General features: G+C 38.9%; 1 protein-coding gene across 6 annotated transcripts in view; it reads right to left on the bottom strand.

The window, feature by feature from the left end:
* Positions 1-26,585, bottom strand: part of AKAP6 (A-kinase anchoring protein 6) — a 626,630-nt gene that overhangs the window by 528,374 nt on the left and 71,671 nt on the right. The window contains exon 4 of one of the 6 annotated variants that reach the window (XM_054529989.2): positions 16,376-16,505. The exons of the other annotated variants lie outside the window; for them this stretch is intronic. The gene's annotated coding sequence lies outside the window, so the exon portion shown is untranslated. The remainder of the gene's footprint in view (positions 1-16,375; positions 16,506-26,585) is intronic. 6 annotated transcript variants of the gene reach the window in all.

The following is a 26,585-nucleotide window of genomic DNA, read 5'->3' as shown; positions in this document are numbered from 1 at the left end:
TTGAACCCAAGAGGCAGAGGCTCCAGTAAGCCAAGATCATGCCACTGCATTCCAGCGTGGACAACAAAGAGAGACATCACAAGAAAAAAAAGAGAGAGAGACAGAGATATGCCCAGGAATCTCATTCATATGATAAGCAACTAAATATTGTAAAAAAGTAAGTTGCAAAAGAGTATATGGTCAATTTTGTCTTAAATATATAATATATACAGAATATATATTCTATTATAACAGAATATATATTATATAAAACAGAGAAAGAAAATGTGCCCCATTTAAGCTTTTGGAGTGATGCTATGGTTGGAACATGTCTCCCCAAAATTCGTATGTTGGAACCTAAGACCCAATGTGATAGCATTAAAGGATGGCACCTTTAGGTGGTAAGTCATGTGGGTTCTACCCTATTAAAGTTTTATGTGTTGAGTTAACATAATCTTTTAAGATATTAGACAAGAAAAGAAGACACAGATCCTTCAGAGGACACAACCAGGTGAAACAGAGTAACAGCCATCTAACTTTGCTGCTACTTTTCCTGCTACCACTTTTTACATTTCTAAAGGGATATTTTACAATCCTGTCTTTCTTTGGGGGATGTTGCCCTTCCATCTTCCGTATGTTACTCTCAGCCTTGACATCCTATCCTGGCCAAGGGGTAGGTATATAGACAATCAAGATCTGATCCTTTCCCCCAGGAATTGGAATATTGGGCCAACGAAGGAACAGATGGAAGGTTAGTGGAAGTCATCCATTCTGACAACAGCAATCACTTTCTGTGATTCTTTCTGTGAGTTCCACCAAAGGAACTACCTGGAGCTACCATGGCTTCTATACTTGTGAGATTCTGTTTTTTGTAACTATGTGAGCTACACAAATCTATTTAATAACTTTATTTTTTAAAGTTAGTCAATTTCAGTTACAAGCAAACTTAGAGGATCAGAACATCATATTTGGAAGGCATCTTAGAATTGACTTAACGTATCTTACTTCTAAACATTATGTTGTAATTAAAGAAAATCATTTTAATTGTTTTTAGTCTTGATATATGGAAAGTCAATATTTTGACCTTGAGGCTAACCGCACTCTTGTGTAAACAGTCCCTGAAGGTCTAACTGTATGCCTAGGAAGGAAAGAACACAGGTATTACTGAGTTCCAGTGGGCTTCGCCATAAGCAGAAAATTTCTTGGCTTGAAAAAGAAGATGAGGGGGAAGCTATCTGAGATCAATTTTAGTGTAATTTATCCCTACCGAAATGCAGATTTCCCTACTTGAATTAGCTACACACAAATATTGTTTTTAAAATACTTGATTTCTACAATGACACAAGAAAAGCAATCTCAGCAATCAAGATATACAAGTTTTGTTGAGTACACATGGACACAAAGAAGGGAACAACAGACACCAGGACCTACTTGAGGGTGCAGGGTGAGACCAGGGTGAGGATTGAAAAACTACCTATCAGGTATTATGCTGATTAGCTGTGTGACAAAATTATCTGTACACCAAACTCCCACAATATGCAATTCACCTGTGTAACAAACCTGAACATGCACCCTTGAACCTAAGAGTTGGAAAGAAAAAAAAAATGCAAGTTTTTTTTCTTATTAAACAATGAAAGCAAAAACCTACTAAAATCTAGGGAAAGTTGAATGATTAGGCCTCAAGTGAAGAAAGAGGCTATTTTCACAGAGCCAGTTTGGTTTTGCTTACCCCATCTCTTTTGATTTCAAAATAATAATTACCAATAAAAGGGGTGGGGGGGCAGAGAATCAAGATTATAGAAACTCTGGTGTAGTCAGAAAATGACTAGAGTAAGCTACAATTTTCCAACTGTGATGTAACGTGGTTTAAGGGAGCACAGTTCTGGAGTTCAGGAGCAGAGAGGAACCTTTTGAGCAGAACTTCTTGTCTTCTAATAGACCCTCTGAATCTTCCTCTTCCATTTCCATTGTCATGTGGGTAGTCACGATACTAAACCAGATTCAGGTGTTCCTTATGTGATTAATTGCTATGTAACTCATTCTGCTCTGCCACCTTCAAATTAGTAAGATCGTTGTTCTCTGTCTTGTGTTCTTCCTTGGGCTTCTCATGGGCTGTGGTGAATGTGACAGCATCCCATAATGGGGGCCTTGGGTCCACAGGGAAGAGTACCAAAGAAGATCAGTTCTCTTTTATAATCTTAACACCCCAGGAGTATCGCGTCCAGTTATTAGAGTACGTGATGTTGCTCACTCGAATAAGATCTTTGGCTGTGGTCATCTCTAAGATCTCAGGTCTGGGATTATCCCTAGTAATGACCCAGGGTCTGAATGCCTCCCTCCTGGCACACCACACCCTAAAGAATAAAGCCCCCCAATTCCCTGTATTTTCAATTGATGATCTGCAGCACAATGACTTAGAAAGAATGGGAAAGACCAAGGTATGGTGGTCCAGGCCAGCAGGCCTGCTTTGGAGGCAGCCAGCAGGCTGGGCTGGCAGCCACTCAGAGCCTGCTGCTTTCCACCAGGGGTTTTGCTGACCAGATCGGAGCAACACTCAAGAAGGCAGCAGCTGTGGCTAGAGCCAGCTCCCCTAATTCCTTCTTAGCTAATGAACTGGAAGGATCCAAAGGGAGCCAAGGAAGAATGGGTCCCCTGGGGCATACAGAGAGGCCTCTCCTCCCATGAATTTTCCATTTTTAATTAGGCTTGATGGTCTAGTCAGAATAAGACTTTTTAGATAAACTGTCATAGGGAGCAGGGATGTCCAAGGCCTAATTCATCAGATCCCCCAGGATCTCAGACCCAATATTCCCCCTGGTTAGACCTCCTGACTTGCTTTGATGGAGCCAAAAAATAAATAAATAGGGTATTTTTAAGTATTTTTTTATTTCAAAAGGAATACATGATATTAGAAATCAAAAAACACTTTAAAAATATATAACAGAGAAAGAAAATGTGCCCCATAAACCTACCTCCCCAGAGGATAACAATTACATTTATTTAGCTTTTCTAAATAGATATACAAAGATACCTGTGTGTGTTATTCTGTATATGTTAGATATTCAAGACAAAATTGACCATATAATATACTCTTTTGCAACTTACTTTTTTGCAGTTATTATAGTTACTTATAGCTCTATCTCACTCACTTTAATAGCCGAATAGCATCTGATTCCAAGTTTATGCCTTTATTTGACCAATCTTTTACCAACTAGTAACATTGAACACTTTTCAGATGGTTTTAGTAGAACAAATTCTTGATAGAGGAATTGCTAGGTCAAGGGATTATATATTTCTGTGTGTGTATGTGTATTTTTTTCTATTTTAATAGACATTGCGAAATTGTAATATTTTAATATTTTGCTCACTATGTTTCCAAATCAACTCTAGGGCAAGTTATTTGAATGATATGGTTATGAAATAAAATCACCAGAAAAGTTCCTGCCTAATAAGAATGATACAATGGACTTAGGGGACTTGGGAGGAAGAGCAGGAAGGGGTTGAGGGATAAAAAACTATACATTGGGTACGGTGCTCACTGATGAGGTGAAGGGTGTATGAAAATCTCAGAAATCACCACTAAAGAGCTTATTCATGTAACCAAACACCACCTGTTTCCCCAAAAACCTATTGAAATAAAAATGATAATAAAATAAAAAGTTCCTGCCTAAATAATTGTTTTCAACATCTAGGCATGTGGCTATGGAAACAGTCAGCATGACCATAAGCAGAGAATCCACTCAAAATAGAGATATAAATGTCTATGTGAACAGACAAATCACTTTTATAATTTTATATTCAATTTCTGATCCTGGAAAATATTCACAATTGTACAATGTTAACTCCTTTTAAAATACAAATCCTGCCCCTCTGTGTTTCTATAAAAAATTCAGTTCCAGGTAGTTTGGAAACCAGAAATAAAACAGGATCTATAAGGAAAAAAAGATAATGTTCCCCACTCATGGCATGAAAAAAAGAGTGGTCTGAAATAAAATAAATATGAAATGAGAAGGGTCCTCTACCTGACAAACAGTTCACTTAGGTAGATGCTAGATGTTCCTTTCCTGGGCATGGGATCAGGGTATCAGTGATATCTCTGTCTTTACATTAGAACAGATGGAGACAAGAAACCAAGAGAACCAGCCCCAAACTGCTGCTTCTTGGGACCACAAATCTGCAACTCACCCAAAATTCAGCTCTTGTTTGCCTCCCTAACTTCCCTCACTCCATAAACAATGGGGCAGGTCTGTATCCTCACTTTCCTAAGTCACTGCTGAGCTACCTTCCCCAATACACAGTAGCCTGGATCCAATCCCAATTGGTGTGTGTGACTAGTAGAGGTCGGAATGGCAGCTTTTGACATTACAGGAGCCAAGTAACACCATGGAAGAAACAATTGGTGCATCTATTCTCATCCAAGCATGTTTCAGTCTTTATAGACTATAAAAATTGTAGTATCGTAATAACAGGAAAACAAAATAATGTGCTGTATGGATGTGTTTGGGAAACAGCAATATAAATTTATTTAACCTTATATATTTACTTTTTCTACTACTCACAACTTAAACATTTTAAAGTGTGGTGAAAAAGTAATGACTACTGATTATACTGAAGCTCTGTGTAAACTGAAGATAATACAACAAAAAGCCAAAAAGAAGGAGAAGGAAAGGAAACTTCTAAGAGTGGATAGACTTAGGTTTTGAATAAGGTAATTTGGGGAGTCAGTACCTTTCATTATTTTCAAATCAGAAATATGATACAAATAATTAAGTAATTTATTGGAGTTCATATAATAATTTGGTGAGAATGCTGATGATCACAGTTTAAGTTAAATTTAATATAGAGAATTTAAAAGAGAACAGTATGCTGAATGCCATGAGCAGACATCAATGTTAGCACACAAATGCTTACATAACAGTTTATGTATATAAACACACACCTTACAAATAACTCCCTTCAAAAAAAAAAAAAAGGAAAGAAAAAGTACTGTTTTACCACCATGCCCTCTTAATATTTTGTTTAATGTAGGCTTATTTTGTTTAATGTAGAGACAAATTGGATAATCCCTCTCCCTAACAGAAAATATGTGAGTGTGTGAATGTGTATGTATACATACATAAACACACCCTACTGTTTTATTTCAAATCAGTGTATTTAAATGTATTATCTTGTAATATACCTATAAGGAACTTTACTAAGGAAACCCAAGCTTACTAGAATCAGTCCTAATTTTTTTTAATTAAACTAAAAAAAAAAGGGTTTTGGAATCATACAGAACCATGTTCAAATCCCAGTTCCACAATTTACTCTTTTTTTTTTTTTTTTTTTTGAGATGGAGTCTCACTCTGTCGCCCAGGCTAGAGTGCAGTGGTGCGATCTTGGCTCACCGCAAGCTCCACCTCCTGGGTTCATGCCATTCTCCTGCCTCAGCCTCTCAAGTAGCTGGGACTACAGGTGCCTGCCACCACGCCCAGCTAATTTTTGTATTTTTAGTAGAGATGGGGTTTCACCGTTAGCCAGGATAGTCTCGATCTCCTGACCTCATGATCCACTCACCTTGGCCTCCCAAAGTGCTGGGATTACAGGCGTGAGCCACCAGATGGAGTCTTACGCTCACCTAGGCTGGAGGGCAGTGGCATAATATTGGTTCACTGCAACCTCTGCCTCCTGGGTTCAAGCAATTCTTGTACCTCAGCCTCCAAAGTAGCTGGGACTACAGGTGTGCGCCACCATGCCTGGCTAATTTTTGTATTTTTAGTAGAGATGGGGTTTCACCATGTTGGCCAGGCTGGTCTCGAACTCCTGACCTCAGGTGATCCACCCACCTTGGCCTCCCAAAGTGCTGGGATTACAGGTGTGAGCCACTGCACCCAGCCTCACCATTTACTCTTCAGGACTCAAGACAAATGAGTGCATTTGGGGTGTAAAGGGAAACTCTAAGGCATGGTTTTCTCTGTTGTACATTGGAGACCTACTCCCCACAAGCTTGTGATGTGAATTAGTGAGATGAGGACACCTACCATGAGCCAGACAAATCCTAGGCATTCAATAAAATTTTTCTCTTCCCTTTAATTCAAACATGATTTTTGCAAAAATGCTTCCTACATTTATTAATAAGTGACTATAGTTAATATTGCTGATAAACACAATTTGAATTTTTTTGCAATATTTGTCTTGTGAGATCATTACTCTGAGTTAAATATATAGCCACTTAACCTTAAGCACTATACTGTGTTGCATTTACCAACCAAAATAATTCAGAGAGAGGGAGTTTATCCTAACTATGGTCTTTCAATCCAGTGACCAAAAAGTAATATCAAATGTAAAATGGACTGTAACCAGGATTGTTAAAGTATTATGTATCATTCCTGTTCACTGAAGAGAAACAAATGACTCAGAGAGCTGATTTTTAAATCACTCATATGCCTTAGCAAAGCAAAGGTAAACAAAGGAAACCGCCTAATGAAACACATGAAATGTATGGTTTTTTAACTAATACTTTCCCTTTCCCCAGTATGCTTCCAGAAAACCAAGCCCTTGAAGTTTTAGTAGAGGCCCCTAATCAATGCACATTACCAATTCTAATGTTTAAATCTGCCAGTGTTTTAAATGTTAAAAAAGTTCAAATGCAGGGGGAAAAAAGCCAGGAATAGGCATAGATACTGAGTACCTCAAATACTGGAATCTGAGTAATACTGAACAGACTTTAAAGAAAGATCAGAAGCAACAAGCATTTGCACAGGTTCTGTTCCTCCTTGATGGATCTGGATCCCACTCAGGCTGATGATTCCAGCTTATTCTTGCTCTCTTGCATTTTGTACTTTGTAGCCATCTTTCCTTCCCCGCCTACACTGTATCCACAAGCTTCAGTACCAGACTTGAAGATGACAGCCTTCCAGATACCGCTTGACCAGCTACCACAATTACATAAAGTCACATCCCTATAACAAGTCCCTCATTTACGTATGCGTATGTGTATATATGTATGTACGTGTATGCATCTGTACGTATATATGCATAGTGTGTGTGTGTGTGTGTGTGTGTGTATATATATATATGAAGGGACTTATTACAGGGATGTGGCCTTATATAATTGTGGAACCTGGGGATCAAAATATATATATATTTATCTGATAGAACCCTGACTGATAATAACACCCATACATTTAAAATATATTATTTTTCTTTCCTTTCTTTTCTCTAGATATCTCAAATCTTTTTGCCCTCTTCAACATGAGGTGAGGGCTAAATAATTAAACAAAAAAAAACACCTCTCTCTCCTCTCTGTCCTTCAGTTTTTTTCCGTCAATTAGTGGATAATTAGTGGCCATTATCATGGTGACATTATAGAATAAAGTATACCCAAAGCCATTTTCTACCTTTCTTGTTACCAGAAACCCAATATGATTCAGGTGTCAGAGGCCCACTTTCCTCACAAAAGCCTGGGCCCTCCTCAGCCCCAGGAGATAGTTTTTTTTTTTTTTTTTTTTTTTTGAGACGGAGTCTCACTCTGTCACTCACACTGGAGTGACTCACTATCTCAGCTCACTGCAATCTCTGCCTCCCGGGTTCAAGAGATTATCCAGCCTCAGCCTCCTGAGTAGCTGGGATTACAGGCGTGCACCACCAACACGCCCAACTAATTTTTGTATTTTTAGTAGAGACGAGGTTTCACCATGTTGGTCAGGCTGGTCTCAAACTCCTGACCTCGTGATCCACCTGCCTCGGCCTCTGAAAGTGCTGGGATTACAGGCGTAAGCCACCACGCCCAGCTGGAGATAGATCTAGTCCAAGCATTGATAATTTATTTTCTTTGCCAGGGATTAGGTGAGAAATAAGCACATGACATAATTCTGGAGAGTAAAATGATGGTAAAGCTTTAGGAAATTTTCCCCCACTCCTTCTTAAAAGAAGAATCGGCCCCTATTCAGTCTTCAGATGTTATTGTGTGAGGAGATGGTATCTGGATCTATTGTAGCTCTTATGGTAGGCAAATGACCCCCACAGATGTCCTCATCCTAATCATCAGGACCTGTGAATAATTAGGTTACATGGAAAAGGAAAATTAAGGATGCAAATGGAGTTAAGGTTGCCAGTCAGCTGACCTTAAAATAGAGTAGCCTGGTTTATCCAGGTGGTCCCACTGTAATCACAAGGATCCTTAAAAATGAAAGAGGAAGGCAGAAGAGGAAAGTCACAGGGAGATGTGACTATGAAAGAAGGGCACAGAAAAATGCAACATTGATGGTCTTGAAAATGGAGGAAACAGGCCACAAGCCAAGGGATGTGGACAGCTTCTAGGAGCTAGAAAAGCAATGAAATGGATTCTTAGAGCCTCCAAAAAATAATGCAGACATGGGGACCTTGATTTTGGCCAAATGAGACCCATGTCAAACATATGACCTACAGAAATAGAATAAATTTGTACTGTTTTAAGACACTAAATTTGTGCTAATTTGTTTCAACAGCAATAGAAAAGTATAAGAGTATTCTTTGACTACAATGCTGATCCAGTCGAATTCAAGAAATCATTGGCAGGAGTAAGATAAGGTAGAAGAGATCTGACTTATCCTTGGGGTCCTAGTTGACCCAAATTCAGTACGTTCAAAATAATTACTAAAGTAAACACAGACCGCATTACTAGCCCAGTGTAACATTCCTACTAAATTCTGCACTTACGGATTGCTATGTCCAGTTCTGAGCACCATATTGAAGAGGAACATTTACAAACTAAAGTGCTCATGTGACATCACAGGAACATGACAGCCCTCAGGATGCTTGCCTTGGAGGAGACTTGAAGGAAGGCAATAATATCTATAATCCTTATGAGGCTATCATGTGAAAATGGAACCGAGACCGTGTTCTCCCTGGGACAGAATATAACTCATAGGTGGAAATCACAATATATGGAAAAGCTTTTTATCAGTAAGAGATGAGCACTGTTGGAGAGTGCTGCCTTTGAATGTCGAGTACTCAGTGTCACTGGAAGAGACTCGTAGATACAATGGGTCTCAATTACCTCTTCTAAAATCCCTTCTAAATCTAAGGCTTTATTGATGTATATTTTAATAAGAGTTTTAGAGAGTAGCACAGTGCCTAACATGTAGTAAGTACTACATAATTATGTTGAATAATTGAGCAAAGTAGGTACTGTGGTCTGAATGTATCCCCCCACAGCCCCCCAAAGTGATGGTATTACAATGTGAGGCCTTTGGGGAGGTAAGTCATGAGGGAAAAGTGCTCATGAACAAAATTAGTGCCCTCATAAAATAGGCCCAAGCTTACCTTCTCTTTCCACTTGAGGACACAGCTAGAAAACGCCATCTGTGAACCAGAAAGTGTGCCATCACCAGACACCAAATCTGCTGGTGCCTCGATATTCTGGTGCCTTGATATTCTGGAGACTTCCCAGCCTCCAGAACTGTAGGAAACAAATTTCTGTTGTTTATAAGCTACCCAGTTTATGGTATTTTGTTATTATTAGCCCAAATGGACTAAGACGATAGACTTGGAGGCGTAAGTCATAGAATGCAAAATTCATCTCCTTTACAGTTTGCCTATGTTAGTGGTTCTTTGATGGGCACTTTTGGCCTTTAGAAACGGGTCTGAAAACACTAGCAGCCCAATTATCATTAACAAGGCACATAGTGTCCAGGCATTCCAATTGTTTTTTCTCACTCCAGGCTTTCCAGAGCCCACAGGGAGCCATAAAATTTATTTTATTACATCTCAGATGGTCTTAAACCAGCAGTCACACGTCAATCAAACCTAGCTATTCATCATTCTGTGCAATCCTCCAGTAAAGACAAAACAATGAATTGCTTAACAAGTAATATTTGGTAGTGATAAGGTTGAACTGTATCTTTATATTTATCCCAATGTTAGGACGCTTTTCAAAACTTCCACTGAGGACTAAACCAAATGACAATGCTGATTTGTTGGCCTGTCCAGGTTCCATGCCTTGTTTTTCCCTTTTGGTTCTCCCAAATCCAAGGCTCCTCTGATTCAGAGGGTTTTTGTTATTTTCAATTTTGTTTTGGGCCCAGACATTACCCTTAATTCCCTCAGATTAAATATTAAATTGCCTATATTAGTCCATTCTCATGCTGCTATGAAGAAATACCCATGAATGGGTAATTTATAACAATAAGAGGTTTAGGCTGGGCATGGTGGCTCATGCCTGTAATCCCAGCACTCTGGGAGGCCGAGGCAGGCAGATCACCTGAGGTCAGTTTAAGACCAGCCTGGCCAACATGGTGAAACCCCATCTCTACTAAAAATACAAAAATTATCCAGGCATGGTGCGCATGCCTATAGTCCCAACTGCTTGGGAGACTGAGACAGGAGAATCGCTTGAACCCGGGAAGCAGAGATTGCAGTGAGCCGAGATCATGCCACTGTACTCCATCCAGCCTGGGTGACAGAGCGGGGCTCCATCTCAAAAAAAAAAAAAAAAGAAAAGGAAAGAGGTTTAATTGACTCACAGTTTTGCATGGCTGGGGAGATCTCAGGAAACTTACAATCAATCATGACAGAAGGCACCTCTTTTCACAGGGTAGCAGGAGAGAGAATGAGTGCCAAGCAAAGGGGGAAAGCATCTTATAAAACCAAAAGATCTCAAGAGAACTCACTACTACAAGAACAACATGGGGGAAACCACCCCCATGGTTCAATTATCTCCACCTGGTCCCACCCTTCACATGAGGGGATTGTTACAATTCAAGGTGAGATTTGGATGGGGACACAGAGCCAAACTGTATCATTCTGCCCCTAGCCCTTCCCAAATCTCATGTCGTCACATTTCAAAATACAATCATGCCCTTCCAACAGTCCCCCAAAATCTTAGCTCATTTCAGCATTAACCCAAAAGTCCAAGTCCAAAGTCTCGTCTGAGACAAAGCAAGTCTATTCCACCTATGACCCTGTAAAATCAAAAGCAAGTTAGCTACTTCCTAGATACAATGGGGGTATAGGTGTTGGGTAAACACACCCATTCCAAATAGGAGAAATTCACCAAAACAAATGGGCTACAGGCCCCATGAAAGTCTGAAATCCAATAGGGCAGTCACTAAACCTTAAAGTTCCAAAATGATCTCCTTTGACTCCACGTCTCACATTCAGGTCATGCTAATGAAAGAGGTGGGCTCCCACAGCCTTGGGCAGCTCCACCTCTGTGGCTTTTCAGGGTACAGCTGCCCTTCTGGCTGCTTTCACAGGCTGGCATTGAGGAGGGCCTGCGGTTTCTCCAGGCACAAGGTGCAAGCTGTTGGTGAATCTACCATTCTGGCGTCTGGAGGATGGTGGACCTCTTCTGACAGCTCCACTAGGCAGTGCCCCAGTGGGGACTCTTGTGTGGTGGCTCCAACACCAACACATTTCCCGTCTGCACTGCCCTAGCAGAGGTTCTCCATGAAGCCTCAACCCCTGCAGCAAACTTCTGCCTAGACACCTATGTTTTTCCATACATCCTCTGAAATCTAGGTGGAGGTTCCCAAACCTGAATTATTGATGTCTGTGAACTGGCAAGCCCAAAACCACATGCAAACTGCCAGGGCTTGGGCCTTCCATCTTCTGAAGCAATGGCCTGAGCTGTACCTTGGCCCCTTTTAGCCATGGCTGGGATACACGGCACCAAGTCCAGAGACTGCACAAAGTAGAAAGGCTCTGAGCCTGGCCCATGAAACCACTTTTTCCTCCTATGCCTCTGGGCCTCTGACATGCCCTGGAGACATTTTCTCCATTGTCTTGGTGATTAACATTTGGCTCCTCACTACTTATGCAAATTTCTGCAGCTGGCTTGAATTTCTCCTCAGAAAATGGGTATTTCTTTTCTAACACACTGTCAGGCTGCAAATTTTCCGAACTTTTATGTTCTGCTTCCCTTTTAAACGTAAGTTCCAATTCCAAATCAATCTTTGTGAATGCATAAAACTGAATTTTTTTTTTTTTTTTGAGACCAGGTCTCACTCTGTTGCCAAGGCTGGAGGGCAATGGCACAACCTTGGCTCATTGCAACCTCTGCTTCTGGGTTCAAGCCATTCTAGTAGCTGGAATTACAGGCACCCACCACCTAACCTGGCTAATTTTTGTTTTTTAATAGAAACAGGGTTTCACCATGTTGGCCAGTCTGGTCTCGAAATCCTGACCTCAGGTGATCTGCCTGCCTCAGCCTCCCAAAGCGCTGGGATTACAGGCATGAGCCACTGCACCCAGCCAAAACTGAATGCTTTTAAGAGCACTCAAGTCACCTCTTAAATGGTTTGCTGCTTAGAAATTTATTCTGCCCTAGACACAACAAAAAAAGAAAACATCAGGCCAATGTCTCTGATGAACATCAATGTGAAAATCCTCAGTAAACTATTGGCAAACCGAATCCAGCAGCACATCAAAAAGCTTATCCACTATGATCAAGTAGGCTTCATCCCTGGAATGCAAAGAATGTTCAATATATGCAAATCAACAAACTTAATCCATCACATAAACAGAACCAATGACAAAATCACATGATTATCTCAACAGATGCAGAAAAGACCTTCAATAACATTCAAGATCCTTTCATGTTAAAAACTCCCAATAAACTAGGTATTGATGAAACATATCTCAAAATAATAAGAGTTATTTATGACAAATCCATAGCCAACATCATACTGAATGGGCAAAAGCTGGAAGCATTACCTTTGAAAACTGGTACAAGACAAGGATGCCCTCTCTCACCACTCCTATTCAACACACTATTGCAAGTTCAGGCCAGGGCAATCAGGCAAGAGAAATAAATAAAGCATATTCAAACAGGAAGAAAGGAAGTCAAATTGCCTCTTTTTGCTGATGACATGATTCTATCTTTAGAAAACACCATCATCTCAGCCCCCAAACTCCTTAAGCTAATAAGCAACTTTAGCAGTCTCTGGATACAAAATCAATGTGTAAAAATCACAAGCATTCCTATAGACGAACAATAGACAAGCAGAGAACCAAATCATGAATGAACTCCCCATTCACAATTGCTACAAAGAGAATGAAATACCTAGGAATACAGCTAACAAGAGATGTGAAGGACCTCTTGAGGAGAACTACAAACCACCACTCAAGGAAATCAGAGAGGACACATACAAATGGAAAAATATTCCATGCTCATGGATAGGAAGAATCAATATCATGAAAATGGCCATACTACCCAAAGTAATTTATAGATTCAATGCTATTCCCATCAAACTACTATTGATATTCTTCATAGAATTTGAAAAACTTCTTTAAATTTCATATGTAACCAAAACAGAGCCTGTACAGCCAAAACAATCCTAAGCAAAAGAACAAAGCTGGAGGCATCATGCAACCTGACTTAAAACTATACTACAAGGCTACTGGTACCAAAACAGACATATAAACCAATGGAACAGAACAGAGACCCCAGAAATAACACCACACATCTACAACCATCTGATCTTCAACAAACCTGACAAAAACAAACAATGGGGAAAGGATTCCCTATTCAATAAATGGTGCTGGGAAAACCAGCTAGCCATATGCAGAAAGCTGAAACTGGACCCTTCTTTACATCTTATACAAAAATTAACTCGAGATGGATTAAAGATTTAAATTTAAAACCCAAAACCATAAAAAACCCTAGAAGAAAACCTAGGCAATACCATTCAGGACATTGGCATGGGCTAAGACTTCATGACAAAAATGTCAAAAGCAATTGCAACAAAAGGCAAAATGGACAAATGAGATCTAATTAAACTAAAGAGCTTCTGCACAACAAAAGACACTATCACCCGAGTGAACAGGCAACCTACAGAATGACAGAAAATTTCTGCAATCTACCCATCTGACAAAGGTCTAATATCCAGAATCTACAAGGAACTTAAGCAAATTTACAAGAAAAAAAAAATCAAAAAGTGGGCAAAGGATATGAACAGACATTTCTCAAAAGATGACATTCATGCAGTCAACAAACATGAAAAAAATCTCAACATCACTGATCATTAGAGAAATACAAATCAAAACCACAATGAGATACCATCTTATGCCAGTTAGAATGGTGATTATTAAAAAGTCAAGAAATGATAGATGCTGGCAAGGCTGTGGAGAAATAGGAATGCTTTTACACTGTTGGTGGGAATGTAAATTAGTTCAACCATTGTGGAAGACAGTGTGGCAATTCCTCAAGGATCTAGAACTAGAAATACCATTTGACCCAGCAATCCCATTACTGGGTATATACCCAAAGGATTATAAATCATTCTACTATAAAGACACATGCAAACATGTTTATTGCAGCACTATTTACAATAGCAAAGACACAGAACCAACCCAAATGACCATCAATGATAGACTGGATAAAGAAAATGTGGCACATATACACCATGAAATACTGTGCAGCCATAAAAAGGAATGAGATCATGTCCTTTGCAGGGACATGGATGAAGGTGAAAGCCATCATTCTCAACTAATTAACACAGGAACAGAAAACCAAACACTGCATGTTCTCACTCATAAGTGGGAGTCAAACAATGAGAACACATGGACACAGGGAGGGGAACAACACACACCCAGTAGGGGGAAGGGGGTGCTGAGGGGAGGGAGAGCATTAGGACAAACTGGTAATGCATGTGGGCTTAAAACCTAAATGACGGGTTGACAGGTGCAGCAAACCACCATGGCACATGTATACCTATGTAACAAACCTACACGTTCTGCACTTGTATTCTGGAACTTAAAGTAAACTAAATAAATAATTTAAAAAGTTAAAAAAATAAACTTCTTCTGCCAGACACCCTAAGTTATCCCTCTCAAGTTCAAAGTTCCACAGATCTCTAGGGCAGGGGCAAAATGCTGCCTACCTCTTTGCTAAGGCACAGCAAGAGTCACTTTATTCCGGTTCCCAAGAAGTTCCTCATCACCACCTGAGACCACCTCAGCCTGGACTTCATTGTCCATTTCACTCTCATCATTTTGGTCAAAACCATGTGACAGTTCTCTAGGAAGTTCCAAACTTTTCCCCATCTTCCTGTCTTCTTCTGAGCCCTCCAAGCTCTTCAAACCTCTGCCTGTAACCCAGTTCCAAAGTCGCTTCCACATTTTCGGGTATCTTTATAGCAGCACCCCACCCTCTATGGTACCAATTTACTATATTAGTCCATTCTCATGCTGCTATAAAGAGACTGGGTAATTGAGACTGGGTAATTTTTAAAGAAAAGAGGTTTAATTGACAGTTCCACATGGCTAGGGAGGCCTCAGGAAACTTAAACAATGATGGTGGAAAGCACTTCTTCACTGAGTGGCAGGAGAGAGAATGAGAGCCAAGTGAAGGGGGGAAGCCCCTTATAAAACCATCAGCTCTTGTGAGAACTCACTCACTATCATGAGAATAGCATGAGGGAAACGACCCCCCATGATTCATTTATCTCCATCTGGTCCTGCCCTTGATGTGTGGGGATTATTACAATTCACGATAATATTTGGGTGGAGACACAGAGCCAAACCCTATAATTGCCTTTTGTTATTTCTCTCTAAAAATGCAGATAACTCTTGTTCAAAGTGGGAGTCAGAAGGTAACATATTGATTGCTTTCCTAGTCCTGGAGGGACTGGGGCATCAAAGCTGAGTACTGCAAAAGGGAAAAGAGTGACAAGTAAGAAAACAAAAATACACTGCACTACTCAAAACCACAGGGTTATCTAGGCTTCACTTGTATCACAGCTTGCTGAGGAATAAATTTTAGAACAAATTTAGCTGATAAACCAATTCTAGAAACTCCTTGAGTGTACTCTCATTAATGGTCTGTTTCTCTCACAATGGTGGATACTGCTCCCGGAAGCATTTTGTATAATGTGACTCCATCCCCTAACTGGACAAGAATAAGCACAATGTCTAAGCTGGACCAATCAGAATCCATGTACCAATATTTGAACTAAAATAGTCAAGAAGAGAAAGACAGAGACAGACTGGCTTAGTCTCTTGGGATGCCTCCTCTAGTTCCCATAAATATAACCTTGGGACCTGTGGGCTGGCCATCTTGCACTTGCTATGTAGATCAAAAAGGCAGAGGAAACAGGCTTACAAAGAGAAAGAAGAAGCTATGCCAAGAGGCAGCATTGGTGTGATTCCAGGCTCTCCATAGGCCTGGATGCATTCTTGCTCTGGATTACTTGAGTTGCCCTTGTATCTTGAAAATTATTTTTTCCTTAACTAGTTTTCGAGTCTGTTTCCTGACACCAAAACAATCACAGTAGTACACATCTTTAGTGGGCTTTGTAATGTATCAAATTGGCTATGCTGAACTACATTTCCCAGAATTCCCTGTCCTGTGTATTTCTGATGAGCATCAGAGACAGAATGATTCCTGTGGGCAATTTAGTGTACAGAAATGATGTAGCAGCCATTTTTTGCTCACACAGGTTGCTGCTTATCTCTGCTGTTGCACTTCATTGGTGTGAAGCAGCAGCTGGGCCTACAGCTTGCTCTACTTTCCCATGGATCTTCCTTCAGCTGCTCCAGTTCCTGGGCCAGGTGTATATGTTTAACTGTGTAACAAAGAATTCCAAATGTTACTTTTATCCGTACACTATTTTATCCTGTTGATACTAGGCCCATGCCCCAACCTATCAAAATCATTTTGATTGTCTGTCATTGTGTACATTAGCTACCTAAGCTTTGTTATACCTATAATCTGACTCCTTGCTGTCTTCCTCATACTCTTCTTATTAATACTTCTGGAGGCCTTCCATCTTCTAGCAATCTATTAAAGGCATTGGGCAATAATGAAATGAGATCTAATATATTAATGTACTGCCCCTTCCTATTCATTTAAACCAGTGTTTCTGAAGATAATAACAGCTCAAAGTAATGACTTCTGCAGAAATGGAAATTTCAGTCACCAGATCAGGCTTTATGGCAAAAGAAGGCATCAAGGTAAATGTCCATCTATTGTGACTACTCTTGTGGTAAGCTTTGGCCACCACACCAGAAAATGAGAAGCCCCAGCTTCTCTTATCTCTTAACATGGTGAACACTCCTGACCCTTTTATTTTCCTTGCTCAGAACTGTAGGATAATGAAGTCAGGGAAAGGATCTGATTTGTTCCCAGCCTTATCCCCCACATCTTGCATATACCTTGCACCAAAAGGTACTCAGTAATGTTTGCTGTTTTTTGCTCACATAAGCTTGCACAAAACCCATTTTGACATGAAGGACTCCGAAAATTTTAGCCAATCCTGAAAAACTGCAGTACAGACACCACACTCCGAGTCCACAGCAACAGACACATTTCCAGCACTGACTCATAACATTTGGGAGTAAGAAAGGGAGAGAAGAAAGGAAAGATGATTTACTCCTTATGAAGCACAAAATTCCAACTTAAAACTAGAGGCTAGTCAAATAAATTGTTATCCTCAGGCCCTTTTAATTGGTCCTTGAAATTAATTTAAATTAAAATATACCACTTAAGAAAAATGAGTGTAGTATGTTAACTGTTTATCTAAGAAGGGACAGGGAGATATAAGATATGTAGATAGTAAGATACATATATAGAGATCAAAAAATACAAAGTGGGCCAGGATTAGTGGCTCATGCCTGTAACTCCAGCACTTTGGGAGGCCAAGGTGTGCAGATCACTTAAGCTCAGGAGTTAAAGACCAGCCTGGGGAACATGGCAAAAACCCGTCTCTATAAAAAAAAAAAAAAAATACAAAAAATTAGCTGGATGTGGTGGCATGTACCTCTAATCCCAGCTATTCAGGTGAGGTGGAAGAATCACTTGAGCCCTGGAGATTGAGGCTGCAGTGAGCTGAGATCATGCCACTGCATTCCAGCCTGGGCATCAGAGTGAAACCCTGTCTCAAAGAAAAAAAATGGCTATCTATAGAGGGAAGAAAGGAATAAAGTGGAGGAGACAAGAATAAAAGCTAGACTTCTTTGCATACACTTTGTTTTGTTGATTTGACTGTGGAATCATGTAAACATTTTATATCATTATAAGAAAAATATAAATTTGTAAAAGCAGTCCTTTTATGTTAACAGTCTATACTTAAAAACTATATACTGTATGATTCCATTTATATGACATTCTGGAACAAAGCAAAACTACAGGGAAAGAAAACAGATATGTGGTTGCCAGAGATTTGAGGTTAGGGAGAGGAGTGATTACAAAGAGGCTCAGGGCAGTTTTAGGGAGTGATAAACTGTTCTATACTTTGATTTTTGGTGGAAGTTATATTTATGCATTTGTCAAAACTTATAGAACTATACATTAAAAAGGATTAGTTTTATGGCATGTAAATTATATCTTAATTAAAGAAGTATAAAAAAGCAATCCTTAATAATAAAAAGTAAAAAAAAGAACCTAAACATATGTACAGTTGGTGGCATTACCATCAGAAACAAAGCATTTCAAGTAACTTTAAAACACAGTAATGCATCTGGTCATTTTTTTGGTGACATACTCAAATTATAAAAATAACTGCAAACAATTTTAAAAGTTTTAAACCAATCATATTATTGGGAGTAGCATTTGTAACATTACTCTCAGACACCTGTGTGTTTAGTATGGGATAAGGAAAATACGTACTTACATTGGTGTTAAGAACAGATTTCAATATAGAAGAAAGGAAATATGGATCAACAAAATTAAGCAAAAACACTTTTTTTTATTAGAAGCATCAATGCATTTTATCTTAAAAAAATGTTTCCTCTACCTGCCCACTGAAAAGACCTAGAAATAATGACCAAACTAGACAGAGGCCACAGGTAACCACTGTACCCAGGTAATGGTCTCTGAAATACTTCAGGACTCCCTGGAGAAATAGAAGATTCAGGTCTAGAGCAGGAAATGTAAAAGATGAGCCTGGCAACAATTTGTTACACCAGAAAATAAGCAAGTCATCAAACACTACTGGAGTTGTAGTTAAAGGACCCAGGAGCCAACTTGAATGTTCCCACTGGCAAAATATGGGAAGTTTAGGCACCAATAAGGATTATACCAGCAATAGATTAGAACAAAATACATATGTTTAAATCTGTAAGTTCATAAGGATACTTTCAAAAGCTCTGGTGATTACTGCTGCATGCTAGGGAACCACTTCACATTTTTAAAGCTGGTCAATAGAGGGAAAGAATCAAGCATCTCTCCTGCCTTTGTGAATTGTAGCTCAGAGAATGCTAGTAGTAGGAGTTGAAGGCAAGTTTTTCTTTAGCTGTAAGTATTCCAACTAATAAAGGAAGAAGTAAAAACAGAATATCACCCTTTAGAATGTGGGGAATATGCCTTATGAAAGTAGAAAATAATCATCAGCAGTTGCTAACATCCTCTTAAAAGGGTCAATATCAAACGTTATATACCTCCTGGTAGAGTACCCAATACAATAATCTATGAAGTATCTGAATCTGATCAACCACTAAATTTAACTAACAATTTTTTCTTTTTGAGACAGTCTCACCCTGTCACGCAGGCTGGAGTGCAGTGGCACATTCTCAGCTCACTGCAACCTCCACCTCCTGGGTTCAAGAGATTCTTGTGCCTCAGACTCCTGAGTAGCTGGGATTACAGGCATGCACCACCATGCCTGGCTAACTTTTGTATTTTTAGTAAAGACAAGGTTTCACCCTGTTGGTCAAACTGGTCTCAAACTCCTGACTCCAAGTGATCCACCTGCCTCGGTTTCCCAAAGTGCCGGGATTACAGATGTGAGTCATCACACCCAGCCTTAACTACCAATTTATAGTAAAAACAGGGCACAGAGGGGTACATGCCAGCAACACCATGGAGATGCAATCAGAAAATACAGACCATGGGAACTCTCCAGGCCTGATTACTTCAGCAACAAAAAATTTGCAAAGGGAAAAAAAGACATGGAGGTGGGTGGGACCATAGATTAAAATAAATGTAAGAAATGCAATTACGTCTAAAAGAAGCCCAATACCCATTAGTGGTCATTATCATCACTCCCTCATTGCCACCCCAGCCCTAGGCAACCACTAATCCACTCTCTGTATTCTGGATTTACCTATCCTGAACACTTTATACAAATAGAATCATACAATATGTGGTTTTTTGTGGCATCTGGCTTCTTTCCCCTAACATATTTTCAAGGTTCATCTATGTTGCATTATCAGTACATCATTCCTTTTTAGGACAGGATAATATTCCACTGTATAGACACATGACATTTTATTTACCTATTCATCAGTTGATAGGCATTTAGGTTGTTTCTACCTTTTGGCTATTATAAATAGTGCTGCTATAAACATCTGTGTGTAAGTTTTTGGGTAGATATATATTTTTACTTCTCTTGTTTATATACCTAGGTGTGGAATCCTAGGTCATATAGTAATTCTACGTTTACACTTTTGAGAAACTACCAGACTGTTTTTCCAAATGTTTGCACCAATTTACATTCCCACCAACAGTGTAAAGAGATCCAATTTCTCTACATCCTCACCAACCCTTGCTATTATCTGTCTTTTTTATTCTAGCCACCCCAGTGGATGTGAAGTGGTATCTCATTGTGGTTATGATTTGCATTTCTAATGATGACTCTTAAGTGTGCAGAGAAATCATTTTTCTTGAGCCTTTATTACTGAAGGTGAGGAGAGAAGATACTTTTGAAGTGAGAACGAATTGTTTCACACTTCAAAAAAATAAGGCGAAATTTTTTGTGTGTGAGGGACAGTCAAGATGGTTTTCAGGAACAAGAACTTATTTAAGAATCTATCCTGTAAGGAAAAAAAGGTGAAGAGCATGAGAAAATAGGGTAGGTATGTCTTTTGATCATAACTTGACACCAAAGAATTACAATGAATAAAAACTTTTACTCCCAAGAACTGATTTTTCAATCAAATAGTGTCAGAATGAGCAGAAAACTCCTAAATTTAACTGACAGAAACAAGGGATGGAAGGAATTGGTGGGTAGGTGGATAGGTGTAGTAGGTAACATTTGTGTTTTGAAACATTTCTTATTAAAGTTACAACTGAGGAGTCTGAAACTGGATTAACAGAAAGGAGATACCATCAAAACTCTCAAGTTGACTAGAGAAGAGAATTCCAAAAGTGTCACTGTAATGTCTTGGTATGCTAAAAAGTTGGAAAAGGACTTGGAGAAAATTTTAAATCAATATTTAGGGAAATCTAAGAGATTAACTATAACATAAATTGTCTAATTCAGATAAATTGACAGAACAAACTCAAACATCCCAAGACCACCATATTTTGACATTCTTGATGTAGTGCTTAACTAGGTGAGCCTCTCTAACATGAGAATATGGAGTAAGCCATCTGGTCTCACCAAAAGAGGAGGCAAACTTTGAAAAATCAGTCTTCACAAGTGACTGTTTATATACTCTCTCTCTCTGTTTTTTGTTTGTTTGTTTTTTGAGACAGAGTTTCACTCTGGTCACCCAGACTGGAGTGCGATGGCGCCATCTTGACCCACTGCACCTCCGCCTCCGAGGTTCAAGCGATTCTCGTACCTCAGCCTCCTGAGTAGCTGGGATTAAGAGCATGGCTAATTTTTGTATTTTTAGTAGAGATGGGGTTTCAACATGTTGGCCAGGCTGGTCTCAAACTCCTAACCTCAGGTGATCCACCTGCCTCAGCCTCCCAAAGTGCTGGGATTACAGGCATGAGCCACTACACCCTGCCTGTTTATGTACTCTTTAAGGAAAACTAGAAAATGGAATTTAAGAAAGGGGACCTACCAGAGGCCCAGAGAAGAAGTTATGTTAGGGTCATCTTCCTAGAATAAGAGGAGAAATCTCTGGCATTTTGTGTTAGAATCACTCTTTTGATAAATCAAAGATAATTCAGAAAGAGGAAAGTTTTGTATACTCCATGAAGAAGACAAAAAGGTAAAAAGAGAATAAGATAGAATTAAAGGAGACATCCAGAAAGATGAAAAAATAAAGTTTCAGTAAAGAATATCTTTCTTAGGAATATAATAGACTAGACAACTCTTTGAAATCTATTGAAAGATTTTCCAAATATAGAAAATCAATGGGACTAAAAATATTTCAGCAAGAGGTAGGTTAACTACATATCAGAAGGAAAAAAGGAAAGTGAAAATAGGATGATGTCTTTGGAGAGAGGAGCCAAAGAACAAAAGATGGGAAGAAAAAAAGCAGGGGTGTAGGGGAGTAATTTGAGAATCACTTGATTTACTCAAGGAAAGGTTGACATGAGCTTCTACAGCTTTTTAAAAGTGAGAATATAGACAATAAATGTACAAATGTCACAAAATGATAAGAAAATATAGGTGAAGAAAATGTTTTGAGAAATTATCATCTTGAAGAAGAAAGGGAAAGAACATCAATGAAAATAATCATTAAGAAAAAAGGTAGCCTATCTTTTGGAGGAAAATAGAAATGAATAAAAATACAGGCTCGGCATGGTGGCTCATGCCTGTAACCCCAGCACTTTGGGAGGCCGAGGCAGTTGGATCACTTGAGGACAGGAGCAGGAGTTCAAGACCAGCCTGGCCATCACGGTGAAACCCTGTCTCTATTAAAAAGTAGAAAAATTAGCCCAGAGTGGTAGCACGCACCTCTAGTCCCAGCTACTCAGGAGGCTGAGGCAGGAGAATCACTTGAACTTGGGAGGCAGAGGTTGCAGTGAGCAGAGACTGTGCCACTGCACTCCAGCCTGGGCAACAAGTGAGACTCTGTCTCAAAAAAAAAAAGGAAAAGAAAAATGAATAAAAATAGAGAAATTGATAGTTTAAAGCAAATAATAATTGTCACTTAGACGTAAAAATATAGATGAAATTTTTCTCAAACCCTGAATTCTGACAATTTTTTAAAAACTTATTTTTCTTTCAGCAAAAAAATCAGGGAAAATTGTAAATACAATTCCTTACTACCACAAATTATGCAGGTTGACAATGTTTATTCTTTCCTTCAATTACATACAAGGCTTTTTTTCCTTTCCAGCCAAAAATCTTCAACCAATTCATTCTGTTGATTGTTTCCTTTGCTGTGCAGAAGCTTTTTTGTCTGTAATCTTACTTGTAGAAAGAAATACTGGATGATTCCACTTATGTGAGATATCTAAAATAGTCAAACTCATAGAAACAGAAAAAAATGGTTGTTGCCAGAACTTGAGAGGAGGAGGAAATGGGTAGTTGCTGTTCAATGGGTACAGAATTTCAGTCACACAAGATGAGTAAGTTTGATCTGCTGTACAACATTATGCCCATAGTTAATATCGTACTGTACAGTTAAAAATTTGTTAAGAGGGTACATCTCATGTTAAGTGTTCTTACCACAACAATAATAATAATAATAATTTTCAGCCAAAAGAGGTATAAAAACTATTTCCCTCAAAGTTACCACAATTAATACAAGGTAGGCAATTCCTTCTGTCTGCCCTGTTTAGGAGAGATCTGAGAACTATGATCTCCATAAACTGAGAGATACTCATCTTTATAATCCAGGCAAGTACGTGATAGGCACTCAACAAACAATGAATAAGAAATCAAATGAATAGAAAAATAGACATGCACCTAAAATGCTACCTTTTCTTTGAGATATCACTCAAGATTTCTGTCACATCAAAGAATAGCAAGAACTATTTTTAAATTCAACTAAAGGAAAATATAATTCAATTAAACAAAATGCAAAGCTTCTCAGACATGGATCGATTTTTTAAAATATTATCTTTTGACAGATCATGAAAAGAAATTTCAGAATTAAAATCCTGGCTATTACTGAATAGGAATACAAATAACCATTTTGTTACCTAAGATTAGAAATAAGATACCACCTAATTCATTTTTATCTTTCACTGCATTCACCAGCCTTAGTTAAATCCTGTTTAGAGGCTCCTTTTTGAACAATGCTGCCAGGAGCGCTTTTTATTACAAGTGTTGTAAATTGACCTGGAGACAGTTAGGTCTAGTCAGAAGCTTGCACAACGACCATAATTTTTTATCAACAGAAATCTCTCTGTACTTTTAAATAGGTTAATAATTATATTCCAGATAACGACATCTTTTTTTATCTGATATCTACTCTGTTTGGTTAGCTACAACGTGGCGGAAGGAAGATTTTAATTCTAAGTATGACACCTGAAATAGGCTTCCACATGACATCAAAAATCTCTTCTTGTACTAAATGAAGCAAGATAAATCTAACCGGCCCTGTCATCATTCACGAGCGTCCATCCCTTGCCTTACCTCTACCATACAAAAAAGGGGGGTGACAGAAAAAGATAATCTATGGCATATATTTGCCTGCCTCCAGCCACTAGACTCTGAGTCCTTGAAGGCACAAACCAAACATGATTCTCTTTGATCTTGGCCCTCACAAAAGGCCCTAACAAAAGGATGCTTTTGATTTAGCTTGGGTGAAAGAAGATAGGTCAGTTTTGAATACAAGATTCAAACCAGACAGTAAACTGTGAGGACATTTGTTGTGGTCCCAGGCAATAGGATTTAATATTCTATTTAGTTTCCTAACCTGGAAAGCCTGTCCTTTCACCCATCAAGCATTAAGCATCTTCTAGAACCAGGCACTGTTACATTGCTTCAGATACATAAGATAGTAAAATTCCTTTCCCCGATAGCCTACATTCTATCGGAGGAAGACAGATAATAAAAATTAAGTAGAATAACTTATATCCTATGTTAGGTAATAAGTGCTATGGAAAAAGAACAGAATAAAGCAGGTTAAAGGGGATCAGGAATGCAGAGGAGAATGACTGTGATTTTAAATAGGTTGGTCAGAGTAGGCTTCCTTAAGAAGGTCACATTTGAACAAAGACACAGAAAAAGTGAGAGAATGAGCCATGAGAATATTTTGGGAAAGGCAGCAAGAGGAAACAGTTTCTGTTTTCTGCATATGGCTAGCCAGTTTTCCCAACACCACTTATTAATAGGGAATCCTTTCCCCATTGCTTGTTTTTATCAGGTTTGTCAAAGATCAGATGGTTGTAGATGTGTGGTGTTATTTCTGAGGTCTGCTTCTGCTCCATTCATCTGTATATCTGTTTTGCTACCAGTACCATGCTGTTTTGGTTACTGTAGCCTTGTAATATAGTTTGAAGTCAGGTAGCATGATGCCTCCAGCTTTGTTCTTTTTGCTTAGGATTGCCTTGGCTCTATGAGCTCTTTTTTGGTTCCATATGAAATTTAAAGTAGTTTTTACTAATTTTGCAAAGAAAGTCAATGATAGCTTGATGGGAATAGCATTGAATCTATAAATTACTTTGGGCAGTATGGCCCTTTTCACAAGACAGAGTCTTCCAATCCAAGGGCATGGAATGTTTTTCCATTTGTTTGTATCCTCTCTTATTCCCTTGAGCAGTAATCTGCAGTTTTCCTTGAGGAGGTCTTTCATGTTGTTGTAAGTTGTATTCCTAAGTATTTTATTCTCTTTGCAGCAATTGTGAATGGGAGTTCACTCATGATTTGGCTCTCTACTTGTCTGTTATTGGTGTAAAGGAATGCTTGTGATTTTTGCACATTGATTTTGTATCCTGAGACTTTGTATCCTGAATGAAGTTGCTTATCAGCTTAAGGAATTTTCAGGCTGAGATGATGGGGTTTCCTAAATATACAGTCCTGTCATATGCAAACAGAGACAATTTGACTTCTTCTCTTCCTATTTGAATATTCTTTCTTTCTCTTGCCTGACTGCCCTGGCCAGAACTTGCAATACTATGTTGAATAGGAGTGGTGAGAAACGGCATCCTTGTCCTGTGCTGGTTTTCAAAGACAATGCTTGCAGCTTTTGCCCATTCAGTATGATATTGGCTATGGGGTTGTCATAAATAGCTCATTATTTTGAGATATGTTCCATCAACATCTAGTTTGTTGAGACTTTTTAGCATGAAGAGATGTTGAATTTTATCAAAGGCCTTTTCTGCATCTATTGAGATAATCATGTGGTTTTTGTCATTGGTTCTGTTTATGTGATAGATTACGTTAATTGATTTGCATATGTTGAACCAGCCTCGCATCCCAGAGATGAAGCTGACTTGATCATGGTGGATAAGCTTTTTGATGTGCTGCTGGATTCGGTTTGCCAGTATTTTATTGAGGGTTTTCACATCATGTTCATCAGGGATATTGGCCTGAAATTTTCTTTTTTTGTTGTTGTCTCTGCCAGGTTTTGGTATTAGGATGATGCCGGTCTCATAAAATGAATTAGAGATGAGTCCCTCTTTTTCTATTGTTTGGAATAGTTTCAGAAGGAATAGTACCAGCTCCTCTTTGTACCTCTGGTGAATTCGGCTATGAATCCATCTGGTCCCGGGATTTTTTTGGTTGGTAGGCTATTAATTACTGCCTCAATTTCAGAACTTGTTATTGGTCTATTCAGGGATTACACTTCTTCCTGGTTTAGTCTTGGGAGGGTGTATATGTCCAGGAATTTATCCATTTCTTCTAGATTTTCTAGTTTATTTGCATAGAGGTGTTTATAGTCTTCTCTGATGGTAGTTTGTATTTCTGTGGGATCAGTGGTGATATCCTCTTTGTCATTTTTTTATCGTGTCTATTTGATTCTTCTCTCTTTTCTTCTTTATTAGTATGGCTAGTGGTCTATCTATTTTGTTAATCTTTTCAAAAAACCAGCTCCTGGATTCACTGATTTTTTGAAGGGTTTTTCGTGTCTCT

Source organism: Pongo abelii, chromosome 15 (assembly GCF_028885655.2).
Source record: "Pongo abelii isolate AG06213 chromosome 15, NHGRI_mPonAbe1-v2.0_pri, whole genome shotgun sequence".
NCBI classification, from domain to species: domain Eukaryota; kingdom Metazoa; phylum Chordata; class Mammalia; order Primates; family Hominidae; genus Pongo; species Pongo abelii.
The sequence above is the reverse complement of the archived record's forward strand: the minus strand, read 5'-3'. Positions and strand labels throughout refer to the sequence as shown.